This window comes from Mustela erminea, chromosome 10 (genome assembly GCF_009829155.1).
Source record: "Mustela erminea isolate mMusErm1 chromosome 10, mMusErm1.Pri, whole genome shotgun sequence".
NCBI lineage: Eukaryota > Metazoa > Chordata > Mammalia > Carnivora > Mustelidae > Mustela > Mustela erminea.
In genome coordinates, this window is record NC_045623.1 from 24,898,483 (window position 1) to 24,912,834 (window position 14,352).

The window sequence follows — 14,352 nt, forward strand, 5'->3', positions numbered from 1 at the left end:
AGGACTCTGGGGACGCCTGGGTGGCTCAGTTGGTTAAGCAGCTGCCTTCGGCTAGGGTGGTGATCCCAGGGTCCTGGAATTGAGTCCCACATCAGGCTCCTTGCTCAGCGGGGAGCCTGCTTCTCCCTCTACCTCTGCCTGCCTCTCTGTCTGCCTGTGCTCACTCTCTCTGTCAAATAAATAAATAAATAATCTTTAAAAAAAAAAAAAAAGGACTCTGGAAACAAACCAGGGCTTAGTTTTAATCTCTCTGAATTACAGTTGATTCATCTGTAAAATGGAGAGAATAACATTTCACTTGAAGGGTCATTATGAGAATTAGATGAAATAATGAAAGCATTTATCAAAAATCAGGCTTTTAATAAAAAAAAGTAATCTAAAAAGAGAAGGGCTGATGGCTAGATGTCTTTGCTGGGTGAGGGATGGCAGTTAGACAAAGCAGATGAAGAAGAGGCTCCCAGAGCGTGGGAATCAAAGGATGTAATAAAAAGGTGTCTTATTCAGTGAAGAGGGAGGATAAAAATGAATTCATAGATTGAAGTCAGAGCCCAAGGTTTTAGACTAAATTATAAAAAACAGAGGAAGGATATTAAGAATGAAGTAAGGTTTAGTTGCTGTATAATTAGTATTTGTTAGAAAATTTATTGAGATGTCCATATACAGAGGTAGAGTTGTATTTTACTTATTTTTATTTTTACTTTTTTAAAAAGATTTTATTTATTTATTTGTAAGAGAGAAAGAGAGCACAAGCCAGGGAAGCAGCAGGCAGAGGGGAGAAACTGGCTCTCCACTGAGCAAGGAACCTGATGCGGACCTCAATCCAAGGACCCTAGGATCGTGACCTGAGCCAAAGGCAGACACTTAACTGACTGGAACACAACTGATCCCTGATAGTTGTATTTTATTTAAAAACAAAAACAAGGGGCGCCTGGGTGGCTCAGTCAGTTGAGCTGCTGCCTTCGGCTCAGGTCATGATCCTGGGGTCCTGGGATCAAGTCCCGCATGGGCTCCCTGCTCAGTGGGGAGCCTGCATTTCCCTCTCCCTCTGCCTGCCACTCTGTCTACCTGTGCTTTGTCTCTATCCATCTGTCAAATAAATAAAATAAATAAATCTTAAAAAAACAAGATTAAAAAAAACAAAAACAAAAACAAAAACAAAAAATAGAGATTAAAACTTGGGATCTTAGAGCTTGCATAGGAAAAGGCATTTAAAAATGTCCTAAGCATTAGGGCACCTGGGTGGCTGAGTTGGTTAAGTGCCTGCCTTTGTCTTGGGTCATGATCCCAGGGTCTTGGGATGGAGCCTTGCATGGGGTTCTCTTCTCAGCATGGGGTCTGCTTCCCCTTTTCCCTCTGCCCCTTCCCTTGCTCTCTTTCTGTCTTTTTCTCCCTCTTTCTTTTTTTTAAAGGTTTTTATTTATTTGACAGAGAGAGAGAGAGAGCACAAGTAGGCAGAGCGGCAGGCAGAGGGAGAGGGAGAAGTGAGCTCTCCCCTGAGCAGGGAGCCCAATGAGGGGCTCATCCCAGGACCGTGAAGGCAGCCGCTTAACCGACTGCACCACCCAGGTGCCCCTCTCGCTGTCTCTTAAATAAATAAATAAATAAGTCTTTTTAAAAAAGTCCTAAGCATTGATCTAACAAATTAACCAATAACAGTATATGGAATGCTTGGAAACCATGAGGAGGAAACTGGAGATGGTTTTTTAATGGTGACTTTTTTTTTTCTAATGATAGATCTTTTAAAATGTTCTTTGGCCCCCAATTTAAAGCTAAATCATTTTACTTTTATCCTTGTGAATAAATTTAATTTCCTGTCGAAATCCTGACTCCAGGGGCACCTGGGTGGCTCAGTGGGTTAAAGCCTCTGCTTTTGGCTCAGGTCATGATCTCAGGGTCCTGGGATGGAGCCCTGCGTCGGGCTCTCTGCTCAACAGGAGGCCTGCTTCCCTTCCTCTCTCTCTGCCTGCCTCTCTGCCTACCTGTGATCTCTGTCTGTCAAATAAATAAATAAAATCTTTAAAAAAAAAAAAGAAAGAAAGAAATCCTGACTCCACAGTTTCCCTGTAGTAAGGTTTAGAGTTGGGAGTCTAGTTGGGGAGAAAGGATGAGAGGAAGGCTTGAGCTGATTTTCCATATTTGTAAGGACTACTTCAGCTGCATATGACAGAAAAAAAAAATACAAAGCAACAGTGGCTTAAAAAGGAGATAAATTTGTTTCTCCCATAAAAGTTTAGAGATGAGCAATTCAAAGCTGGTGTGGCAGCTCTGTAAAGTCATCAGGAACCCAGGCTCTCTCCAGCTCACAGCTTCTTCCCTTTTATTATGTGTGTGGACCTTATCATAGTACAAGAAGGCTGCCAGAGCTCCAGCTATCATATCCAAGTTCAGACAACATGATGGAGGAAGAGGAAAAGAAGGATACACTCCCTTCCTTTAAGTATTTCTGAAGATACCAGACAACATTTCTGCTTCTATTTCATTCACCAAAACTTGGTCACATGCATCTAGGCAGCAGTGAAATTACTCCAAACCCAGATTTTGTTATTAGGGAAAGAGAATGAATAAATAGTGTCTGCTACAGTTTGCATGGTATTTTATTTTTTATTTTAATTGTTTTTAAAGCAAAAGAGTTTGGAGTAGGAGGATGGAAGTCTCAGGAGGAATGTCTCCAAGAAAAAAAAAAGAAAAAAAGGAGGGAGGGGGCACCTGACTGGCTCAGTTGGTAGAGTGTATAACCCTTGATCTCAGGGTTGTGAGTTTGAGCTCCATGTGTTGCGAAGAGATTACTTAAGAAAAAGAAAAAAAAGAAAGAAAAAAAAGTGGAACTGATTGTTTAGTGTGCTTGATCACACTGAGAGATGTTTCACAAAAACCTTAGTTTTCTTTCAGAAAGCTTAGGGATGATGAAGCAAACAAACTTGCCAAAAAATTGAAAAAGTCCAGTTGGAGACTGCACTTATAGATCTGTCAACCAAATGAACTTGCTACAACTAAACTCCAGAACCAGCCAACTTACCCTCCCCATCACAGACAGACTGGGGAAATCATGCTCACTGCATGTTTACTCCCGAGAAAGAAGGACAGAGGTAAGCCAAGCTCACCAGTTATTTTCCCCAAATTTACCAACCAGGTAAATCACTCCCCCTCCCCAGGAATGGAGTAAGTTATCTAGAGCAAAGAGAAGCCAAATGTTTTTAGGGAAGCTCTGTCTTCCAAAAAAAAAGATAGAATTAGGGAAAAGCATTCATCTTCAGGCATTTTGCAAGTCTCTTAACCTTTTTTGTGCTTTAATTCCTAAGCTGTAATTTATTTTCCAAGGATACGCAAAAATAAAATGTCTGAAAAGTTTCAAAAATTAATATATACCCTATAAATACTTAATAACAGTTAATATTTAAAGAGCATCTATGAGGTGCCAGGCACTGTTCTAAGCCCGTTATGCAAACTAAACTCAATTCCCAAAACATCATTATTAATTACCCCTAGTTTAAAGATATGGAAACTGAGCGCCCAAGCTTAAGTAACTTGTTTAAGGTCACGTAATGGTCAAGTGGAAGAATGTGATTTCAACTGCATTCTCAGTGATTCTGTTCAGTAAACTCTAAATCTGAGGGCACTGATGTTATCCCATGGCCTGGAAATCAATAAAGGCTTTATAAATTGAATTTGGATGTTGCTGACTTTATACATGTCTGTGTCAACAGTGAGTGTGTTTTCTTTAGGAATATTCTGGCTAATCTAATACTCAGTGATCTCAGGACAGCTCCTTCAGGAAATCTTTCCGACCTTGCCCTTTCTACCATGGGTCTGGGTTAGGTGTGCCTCCTTCATGTCCTCTGTTGTATGATGTATCATGTGAAATGATGACTGTCTTTTTATCTTCTCCCTTTCTCACTAGAATTTTTGAGGCAGGGAGTGTGTTTTCTGCTCTGGATGATAGAGTTGTAAAATTATTTACACTTCTTAAATTATACTATGAAAATGATCTTCTTTCAAAATAAATAAGCACTCTATTTTAGAATAGTTTTAGAGTTAAGAAAATAGTTACAAAGAGAGTATAGAGCGATTCCCATTTTTTCAAGCCCAGGTTTCCCTATTGTTAACATCTTAAATAGTATGATCCATTTGTTACGATTAGTGAACTGATATTGACATATTATTACAGTTCCTAGTTTATTCAGATTTCCTCAGTTTTTACCTACTGTCCTTTTTCTGTTCTGGGTTCCCATCAAGATACCATGTTACTTTTAGTTGTCATGTTTCCTTAAAGAGATTTTGGCTGTGACAGTTTCTTATACTTTCCTTTTTTAATTTTTATTTTGTATATTTATTTATATATTTTTTAGATGATTTATTTATTTGAGAGAGAGAGAGAGCATGAGTGGAGGGGAATAGGGGTGAAGAGAGAGGGAGAAACAGACTCCCCGCAGAGCATGGAGCCTGATGCAGGGCTTGATCCCAGGATCCTGAAATCATGACCTGAGCTGAAGGCAAATGCTTAACTGACTGAGCAACCCAGGCACCCCGGACTTTCCTTTTAAAAAAAAATTTTTATTGATATATGCCATTGTGTAAGTTCAAGATGTAGGATGTGTTGATTTGATACATTTATATATTGCAAATATGATTGCCACGGTAGAGTTAGTTAACACTTTGCCATATCACATAATTATTTTTTACGGGGGGGATGAAAACCTTTAAGACGTAGTCTCTTTGAAGTTTGTAACACAGTATTGTTGTCTATAAACACTGTGCTGTACATTAGATCTCCAGGACTTACTTATCTACTGGTTGTAAGTTTGTAATCTAAACGACATCTCCCTAGATTTCTAATCCTTTAGTTCCTCTGTCCCCTATATCCTTTTGATCCATTCATCCACTGATGGACACTTAGGTTGTTGCCGTATGTATTTTATTCGTAAAAGCTGTTCTCATCTCCTTTACTGCTCCTCATCTGCTAGATAGGCGTGGGAAAACAGAAGTAACTTTAGTCTACTCTATTTGAAAACTAAATCAGATCCAATTATTTAAATAATCTCTTTAGCCCTATTTCTATGAAATAATTGTTTTATTGCTCTCATCCCCATTCCTCTCCCTACTTCTAAATTGTGTCTCACATGAAATCATCACGTCGGAGGAGTTGAACTCTGTGATCTTGGACTGGGCATTGTGCAGAGGCTGATGTTCCCTAACGTACCTCTGTGTAGTCCTGTTCCTGGCTCTCCTGTTGATGATGGCTACTGATGTCTACAGCTGATAGCTTCCTGGTCCTTCTTTCTTGGTGTGGCCAGAGTATAGAAGCCCTCCCTGCTGTCTCAGACTTCCTTGATATTCTACTTTCACCGCAGACCCATCCGAGTATCTGGAGTGTTCTCAGCCTGGTCCAAGGCACAAGACATCCATTTCATAAGCCTTTGCTGGAGCCACCTCACCTCTGCCGTGGTGGATCCAGGTACCATGTGCTGGGGATGAATACTGGGTCCTGTCTCTAACTGATGTCCTTGCTATACCCTCCTAATCATGCTGGGACTCCCCTTTTTGGACCCCTGCTCTACTATTTTTTTTTTTTTCCCGAGCATAGCACTCTTCACCCAGAGCTCAAAACAGAGCAGAACAAAAAGTCCTCTATGCATTTGACAAATACTGTACCTACTGTGTGCTAAGCACTGTTGTGGGCACTGGAGGTGTGGTAGTGAACACAGCAGACAGAATACTTGACCTTCTGGAGTTTATTTTCTAATAATGCCCTGAACCTCTCTGACCTGTTTCCATCAGGACATATCAAACTGATTGTCTCACCTCCCTCTCTCTTTAGATGGTCTCATTTTCACAATTACTCAAAACCCAGAAGGAATGGATTACCCTTTTTTTTTTTTTTTTGTACCAGGAGCTAGCCCATTAGTCTCCACCTCTAATATGTTAAATGAGAGATAAAAGAACTTAGAGGGACTCCTAGGTGGCTCAGTCACTTAAGCGTCTACCTTTGGCTCAGGTTGTGATCTTAAGTCCTGTTGGGCTCAGCAGGGAGCCTGCTTCTCCCTCTGCCTGCTGCTCTCCCTGCTTGTGTTCTTTCTCTCTGTCTCTAACAAAAAATTTTTCTCTATAAAAAATGCCTGTAGTCTTGCTGCAAAATCCTGTTTTGGATGTCAGGTGTTTAACATTAGCTTGTCTTTTTCTTTGCATTAATTCTTTAACAATCCAAGTCCTCTACTGAGGCAGGTGGGTGTCGTAGGCCTAATGGGAGAAAGTCTTGTATGTGGCAAAGGCAAATGAGAAAGGCACAATGATATCTTTGATTAATTCAAAATGGATCAAAGACTTAAAACATAAAACTAAATAACTATAAATATGTATATATATAATCTATAAATATAGTTTATAGGGTTATAAACTATAGAACCATAAAACCCTTAGAAGAAAACATAGGGCAAAAGTCCTGATACTGGATTTGGAAATGATTTCTTGGATATGACATAAAGGCATGGAAAATAAAAGAAAAAGTAAGCATATTGCACTTCATGAAAGTCAAAAACACTTGTGTAAGAAAAGACACAATCAACAGAGTGAAAATGCAGCCCACAGAATTAGAGAAAATATTTGCATAACTGTATTTGATAAAGGATTAATATCCAGAATATATGGAAGAAATCAACAACAAAAAAATGAAGAACTCAATTCAGTGATTGGCAAAGGACTTGAATAGACAGTTCTCCAAAGAAGATACATAAATGGTCAACAAGGACATGAAAAGATGTTCAGTATCACTAATCATTAGGAAAATGCAAATCAAACCACTGTGAGGTACCACCTCATACCCACAGATGGCTACTATAAGAAAGAAAGAAAGGTTTTCTACTGTAAGATAATATACTCTGTGAACAGAGATAAATTTACTTCCTTTTAAATTTGGATGTTCGTTCATTCTTTTCCTTTTCCTTCCTTCCTTCCTTCCTTTCCATAATTGCTCTAGCTAGGACTTCTAGACTCTATTGAATAAAAGTGGTGAAAATGGGCACTTATGCCTGTTCTTTTTTTTTCTTTTCTTTTTTTCTGTTCTTCATCTTAGAGGAAAAACTTCTAGGCTTTCACCATTGAGTCTAATGTTTGCTGTGGATTTCCCAAACAAATATTTTGTTAAGGTTGTTTCTTTTTTTTAACAATTTAATATGATTTTATTTAAATTCAATTACATAACTTAAAAAGTATTATTAGTTTCAGAAGTATAGTTGAGTGATTCATCTGTTGTATATGACACTTAGTGCTCATTATATCACATGCCTTCCTTAATGCCCATCACCCAGTTACCTGAGCTCGCCTTCCAGCAACCCTGCTTGTTTTCCATATAGGAGTCTCTTAAGGTTTGTCTCACTCTCTGATTTTGTCTTATTTTATTTTCCCCTCCCTTCCCGTATGAGTCCCTGTTTTATTTCTTAAATTCCACATATGAATGTTGAGTGTTTTTTCATAAAAGGGGGTTAAATTTTGCCAAATGCATTTTTTCTGCATCTACTGAGATGATATTTTATTTCTTTGAAAAAACTTGCCTTCCCCCCACCAAATAAATAAAAACATGCATTTCCTTTTCTTTTTGAAATGTCACAGGGTTTGAATTTGTAGTATCTCATGATAGTATGATAAGTCTGTAACTAGCATGGTGCTAACAATGTTGCATTTGATGCCTTTTCAAAAGTAGCACTCATTAATTTTGGTTAGGTTTTTAAATTTTCTCAGACATGAATAGGAGAGCTGGTTTTGTGGGTCTTTTGCCTAACTCGAAAGGATGGAAAACAAACCTCTTAAAACAAAGGTTTCAAAATGGAAGAATGCATACGATATCCTGACAATAACAGTTATAGGCCCATCTCTCCAGAGATGTTATAACCTATAACAGTTATAGGTCCTTCTCCAGAGAGGAGGGCGGGAAGTATCCTTTTTCCTAACTCTCAGTGCCCAGAATTGGAGATTGTTGCCTGAGGTATATAAAAAACTCTTCATAAAATATCCTGGGAGGAAATCAAAGCACAATGGTATATCCCTTGCCCTTTCTCCATCTCCTTTCTCCAATAGAGATTGCATCAAACTCAGAAACTTTCATGTAGTTAATCTACTGTGAAATATAAGTCTGAAAGAATCCACGTTCTATAAATGGGACTAAAGTGAGCAGTTATGCCATTTGAGTCAGTATTGTTGAATTGAAATGTTTAGATTTGGTATTAAGAGAGAACTGTACTCCTTTTGTCATGTTATTATTGATTGTTTTCTCATTTTTGAGCTCTATAGACTCATGCATTATTCAATTCTCAAAGGTTAAGTTGATAGACTATCTAAGGGTAGATGGCCAAACAGTAATGTCAAGTTGGAACTGGAAAATAGAGGCCCTTCGACTGACCCATCAATGTAGGTCTGTATTTAATACAAGCATCACGTAATACATTGGGTAAAAATAAAATTAGGTGAAGTATAGCTGTGAGTTATACCTGCTATATAGATTCTCAGTTTGTTGACCAACACAACCTAATTTACCAGAACACTCAACCTTAGTATTTCACTGCCAATCAAGTAAACTCAGAGGAAAGGTCAACAGTATAAGACAGAGGCCAATCTATTTTAACTGCCTAAGGGTTTAAAAAAAGCCCTCTTCTCAATTTACAGTGACTGTGGGAGTCGTTTTCCTGCTTACACAGTGATTACAGGCGTTATATATCATGAATGCTGCACAGTAGATAATCAGCAAAACTTTAAGGTTAAATTAAATTAATTAGCACTTTGGAAAGCTAATTGCATGACCATAGCTTACATGTCCTGTTGACCCAAGTGATTGCTTCTTTGAAAAATACTAATAAACTTTTATTTTCTGTTTTTTAAAAAAGTGTTTTCCAGGAAGAATTTATTTAGAGATTCAAACATAGTGATGTTATGTTTTAAAAATATATGTGGCTTAAATTTGACAATAATAGTATTTTTGAAGTATAAATATATGTGATGTACATTAAATTTAAAGCAGATTCGTTATTTTAGTCTGAACTGATTTTGCAAATCATGCCGTATTCAGTTAACATATTCTCTGGGATCCATCTTGACTTCTTTTTCTCTCCTTCTCAGGGTTTATTGAATCTTTGATATTTTAAAATGAGTTTTTAAAAAGTAATGAAAATTTGAGGTGATTTCTAATTCCTTTATGTTATATCTTAATAATGATTTTTTAAAAGATTTTGTATATTGATTTGACAGAGAGAGACACAGCAAGAGAGGGAACACAAGCAGGGGGAGTGATGTAGGCTTCCCTCTGAGCAGGGAGCCTGATGTAGGGCTTGATCCCAAGACCCTGGGATCATGACCCGAGTCGAAGGCAGACGCTTAACAACTGAGCCACCCAGGCACCCCCTAATAGTGATCTTAAAATCAAGATGCCAAACAGTATTCTTATGTTCATAATTCTAGACTTTTTAGGAAACAAGTTGACATAAAAGGTGATTTGTAAGCATATTCAAGTTTGAGAAGTGCCAGTCATATCTTTGTGCTTCAAGTTCATGTCTTCCTAAACTCTGTTTTCAAAGACCCTCTACCTACTACTTTTCTGAAATCTGTAGGCCATCAACTAGCCAATTCAGCTGGGTGAGCTTGGACTAAAAGAATTTCTCAGAAATACTGAGAAATATTTAGAGAAATAAGGGATGATTTTCTATGTAAATACTGTGGAATCAATGTATGCTTTTATTTGTATTTTTTCAAAGATTCATTCACTTATTTGAGAGAGAGAGAGAGAGAACATTTGGGGGAGGGAGGGGCGATGCAGAGGGAGAGTTAGACTGTGCCGAGCTCGTAACTTGGCTCAGCGCTTGATCCCATGACCACAAGACCATGACCAAAACCGAAACCCAGAGTCAGATGCTTAATGGACTATACCACTCAGGCACCCCTTTTATTTGTATTTTAAAATTTTTCTATGTTGAAAAATGAATATAGACTATATGAATAATTTATAGCTAGTTTTACTATAGGTTGTGTCATCTCTGGGTTATAAAGTTCTTTGGCACTTTAATTATTTAGTATAATATGTATCATGTAGCTACAGTGCATTGTCTTGCAATATATTGATCTAATTGGTTTATGATATCAAAAATAGAAAAAAATCAAAATTACATTAGTATAGAATTAGTTTTCCTACAAAGAATAAGTGAACCACAGAATGTTGTGACCAACAAGCTCAGTAGTCAGTGTTCTGTTAGCTGGTGCCTAGAGGAGTACTTAAACCTAAGCAAGATAGTTGCATTTTATTTGGTAGCATAACCACAGATAAAGTTGTCTGCTTAATCCCTGAGGTTAGTTTAAGAGGCAGAATGTGATGTTACTTGTCACTTCATTACTCTAGGTTTGGAGAATTTGCTTCTAAAAGTTGTTTATTCATCTGCTAAACTAAACTTGCAACATCAGTGATAATATTTGATGCTTATGTAGTACTTTACAGATATTCAAAGTGTTACAATATTCATAATTCTATTGAATCTTCACAATAAGTTTGTGAAGAAGGCAAGATAGTTGCTAACTCCACATCCCTGAGTTACAGATGAGGAAAATGAGTCCTAGTTGATAAAGTGATTTCAATAATAGAATCTCACTAGTGTGTGGTGCTCCCCGGGTGAGGATATATGGCCTTATCAGTGCTTCTGGAACTGTCTGAAAAATAGTGCATTTTTTTTTAAGATTATTTATTTTAGAGAAAGAGAGAGTGAGAGCAGGGGGAGGAGCAGAGGGAGAGAGAGAGAGAGAGAAATCTTAAGCAGGCTCCCTGCTGAGTGGGGCTGGACACAGGTCTGATCTCATGACCCTGAGATCATGACCTGAGCCAAAACCAAGAGTCAGTCCCACAACTGACTGAACCATCCAGGTGCCCCAGAACAGGCATTTTTGTGATAGAGTTATGTTCATAAGTTTGATTAGTATAAAGCAAAAATTAATTCAGTGACCCATAGGTAAAGTGAATAAAACCTGTATCTCCATGCCACCAATTTCCTTTTCTTGTGATTAGGCCACCACAAAAGGACAAATCTCTGTACATTTCTATGACTGAATGAATATTTGGAGAATTTTTATTTGGGTTTCTTGGATGCTATGTTAAGTTGGGAGTTATTAGTACTCTGCTGTTCAGAGTGTGAGCCCAGGACCAGCAGCATTCACATCACTTGGGAGTTTATTAGAAATGCACTATTCCAGGCTGAATACCAGACCAACGATATCAGAGTGTATTTGAACAAGTTCTCCAGGTAATTTGTAAGCCCATTCAAGTTTGAGAAGCACCAGTTATGCCTTTATGTCTCAAGTGCATACTTTCCCAAACCTCCACTTTTAACTTTCCTGAAATGTGTAAGTCATCAGGTAGCCAATTCATTTGGATGCTTTTTAAATTTTAATACCTGTAATTTTGTGTGCTCTAAGTTGTTCTTCCCTTATTTGTCGGAAAAGGTGCACTTTTTTCTTTTGCATTCTTTACATTTTTTCCTTCTTTCCTCTTGATGATTTTTGCTTTTGGAGGCAAAGTGTCACCTCTGGCTTTTAGGAACTATTTTCTTGCTGATCAACTTGAAGATTTTTGTCCATGGAATTTCCCTCAACAACACTGAGGTACTGTTTCTGTTTAATATGGAATTTTATCAGAAAGGTGAGCTGCCATGAATTCCAATATTGTGTATTTCTAAGTAGCTTTAGAATACCTTTAAAAATAAAACTGCCAAAAAATAAAAAAATAGAACTGCCAAGGAAACTACTTGGCGACTTTCTCTGCCATGTTCAGCTTTTTTTGTTTGTTTGTTTTGTTTGCCTTTTCACCACATTACAGAAATCTTTTATGATCCAGTAATTCTGCTATTAAGTATTTACCCAGGGAAAATGAAAATACTAACTTAAAAAGACATACGTACCCCTATTTTTTTACAACATTATTTACAATAGCCAAGAAATGGATGGAAGCAACCAAGTGTCCATCAATAGATGAATGGATAAGGAAAGTGTGGGGATATCTATATCTATATATCATGGAACATTACACAGCTATAAAAAAGGTTGAGAATGTGCCATTTGAGACAACATGGATGAACCTAAAAGGGATTATGCTAAGTGAAATAAGTCAGACTGAAAAAGACAAATACTGTATGATTCCACTCATAAATGGAATCTGAGAAAATGAATAAACAAAAAGCAGAATCAGAAGTATGAATGCAAAGAAAAAACCTGATGGTTGCCAGTGGGGAGTGGGACAAAATTAGTGAAGGGGAGAGGGAGACACAGACCTCCAGTTATGGAATTAGTAGGTCATGGGAATAAAAAGCAGAACATAAGGAATATAGTCAGTGGCATTGCAATAGGGATGCAGTGGAACAGAGGGTGGGTATACTGGTGGTGAACATAGCATAATATATGAACTTGTCAAATCACTAAGTTGTACACCTGAAACTAATGTAACATTGTGTTCCAACTATACTCAAAGAAAAAAAAAAAAAGAAAAAGAAAAATCTTAGACCTGATAAATTTCATCTCTCCCAGTAGTAGTTACATTTGGTGTATCTTAGCTATAAGTCTTCTATTATTTTATTCCAGAATTTAGAACCAATTAAAGGAAAATTTGTATTGGACATTTTCTCCTCTCTGATCTCTTAGCTTTTCTTTTTTCTCCCCATCTTTGTTATAAAAGGAAAAAAAAAATCCTCATGAGACATGTTGCCATTTTGAAGTTATGTATGTATGTATATACTATTTTTGTGTGTGTATTGGAAGTCAAATACAGAAATATTCTCTGTAAGTTACACTTAAACCTTTTTAGTTGGTAAATGCCAACAACATGTTTCATAAGACTGCTCTTTACTTTGAAACCATATCCTCTATTTCTTCATTTTTCTCTAAAAACCACACAGGATGATGAGGAAATAAAGTGAGAAAAGTATGCTGAATTATACATACAACAAACTATGCTAAATATAATTTTTTAAATGATATGTAGAAGTTCATGGTACAAAGTGTAGGATTTTCTGAATTTGACCCTTAGAGTTCATTCTTGGTTACCTGAACCACGGGGGCATTTGGAACCAGGAATACCTTTGAATCAGTGTGAGAAGCCACACTTGAACCCAGTGTCCTCAAAGTCTACAGCATTATTTTACCTTCTTGCAAGAATTACAACTTTGTATGGTCTCTACTGTCATTGGGTGCTGAGCATTCACAGTCACTTCCTCTAAATAGATAGCATGCAATCCAGACTGCCTAGCATTTAAGTTCTCTGCTTATGTCTTCTGAGAAGGTTGCTATCATGCTTGCCCTATAAGAAAGAAGAACAGCAGTGGGGAGGGGTCTTTTTCCTGGAGTACTGGGCTGGGTGTCCTTCAGATGGTTTGGGGCCCACATATTTCTTCATGGGAAGAGTGGTAGGATCAAAGGACCCGTGACTTTTGTTGCTGATTGCTTGAGTTTTCTCAATAAAACCTATTTTTTAAAACTTTACAGTATGATACCTGAGCTCTGGTGAACTTCAGGTGGCCACCACAGAAGGACCCAGTACATCAAAGCTTTGCTCTGCATACCATGCTTTGGGCAGTTCCTATCTCAGTTTGCATATTTGTAACAGGGATTGAAGTCACCGGCCCCATTCATATTTTGCCTTGGACAAAATGTCCTCTTATTTGTCTGTTAACTCATGCATTTTCTTCTCAGCCATTTACCTCCCTTATTCACGTATCTCCTTGCCCAGCTAAGATGCCATAATGTATTGTTCAGTAATACTTCTGCTAGTTCCCTACATTCCCTTCCCCCTCTGTCTTCTTTGTGGCATCTGCCAAGGCTGCAATCATCGATAAACCGACTGCTTTCTCTACATCTGTGCCTGAGCAGCCAGGCGCTGCTTGAGAGAGTTACACAATAGAGCATGTTGATTTTACAGAAAATTAATTAAAATCACTTCAAATTGTATACTAACCCTGAAATGATTGTCAGTCAACCTCTCTCCCCACTTTCCCTAAGGATTAATTCAAGCCTGCTCAAACCTTCTTCCTCTCATCTGCTATGGTTCTCGGAAGGTGGTCTTGACTTTCATTTTATAGAGATGATAGAAACCATTAAATGGGAACTCCAACACCTGTCCCACACAGGGACACCTGTGTGTCCCATTCCCAGGACACACAACCCTGACTGCATCTCTATTCATACTATTCCATTCCCCTTCTGTTGCAATTATTTCTCTCAGGCTAAATCCTCCTCTCCTGCTTTTATTTTACCTCCTCTCACCTTCCAAGGTATCTGAAGTTATAAATTATCTTTTCTCTAATCTGAATATTCATACTCTCTCTCAGTTGAAGCTTTTAAAAA